Raw genomic sequence first — 1350 nt, forward strand, 5'->3', positions numbered from 1 at the left:
TATCTATACATTTCTTTATACATTTCTCTTCATTTCTGGGCACATTCCTGTCTAAAGGTGCATACATACTGGGCGTTTTTTCCCAGCGTGTATGCACAACGATAATCGCTGACATCGCTGGTCTGAAAAGCACACACACTGAGCGCTTCCCCCCCCCCCCCCCCCTCCCCCTGCCCAGCTATGTCAGCAAGGTGATCGGATTTCCATAGCAGGACGCTATGGAAAGGCGCTCACCCCGCCGTTCATCTACTGGTAATACCAGTAGATGAACGGCGGCCTACAGCAATGAAGCAGGAGTGCGCATCAGCGCTCACCGCTCATCGCTTGTGCATACACACTGGGCGGCTTTGAGCTGAAAGCAGCGCAACACACCAAAAGTGACCTGCTTTCAGCTCAAAATTGCCCAGTGTGTATGGGCCTTTAGACTATATGCTGCAAACCACTTTGATAAGCAAGAATACATGTAAAACATGAGTCTGCCTACGTGGATGATGTCTTCTGCAATATTGCTGATGACTTCCAGCTCCTACCTGCATGCGATCCCATGGCCTCTACAGCAATCCGGTATACAGGGAAGTGCATCAGTTCCTGAAAAAGGATTAGCAAGAAGTCAGGAAGATAACCAGGAAGAGTAAAGGAGTACTGGCAGAGGGAAGCAGTCAGGATCCTGGCTGTCGGTATCCCGGCAGTCAGAATACCAACGCGGGAATACGGACCCTATTCTGAACGCCAGCACTGGCATCCAGAATGTGTATAACATCCTGGCGCCGGAATCACGACATCCGGAATCCCGGACGCGCCGGGAAGGGGGGGGGGGGAGCTAGGGTTAGGCTGCAGGGTGGAGGGTTAGGGTTAGGCTGCAGCAAGGGGGGTTAGGGTTAGGCTGCGTGGTGGTGGTGGTGGGGGGGGGTTGGGTTAGCCACCCCCCTCAGAGAGTTGGGGTTAGGCTGAGGGGGGTTTAGGTTTAGGCAGCAGGGACAGGGGGTTAGATTTAGGCACCTACAGGGGGAGGTTAGGTTTAGGCACCAACAGGTGGAGGTTAGGATTACACTGCGGGGAGGGAGGGCTAGGGGGTTGGGGAGGAGGGAGAACACCCCTTACTCACCCCTGTCGGCTTCGTACACATCGGGATCCCGGCATCGGTATTTCAAGTGACGGAATCCCATGCGCCAGTAAATCATACTGCTCCCGCAGAGGGAAGCAGACAGGCAGAAACATAGCATATCTGCCCACAGCCCCTATGTTTATTATGGGATAGTATTGATTTACACAAAAAAACATTTTTACATACAGTAACAAAAATGAGAAGAGATTTGGCTTCATCATATGTAGCTTAATTTATTACTTACT

The sequence above is a fragment of the Pseudophryne corroboree genome, chromosome 8 (assembly GCF_028390025.1).
Source record: "Pseudophryne corroboree isolate aPseCor3 chromosome 8, aPseCor3.hap2, whole genome shotgun sequence".
Lineage (NCBI taxonomy): Eukaryota > Metazoa > Chordata > Amphibia > Anura > Myobatrachidae > Pseudophryne > Pseudophryne corroboree.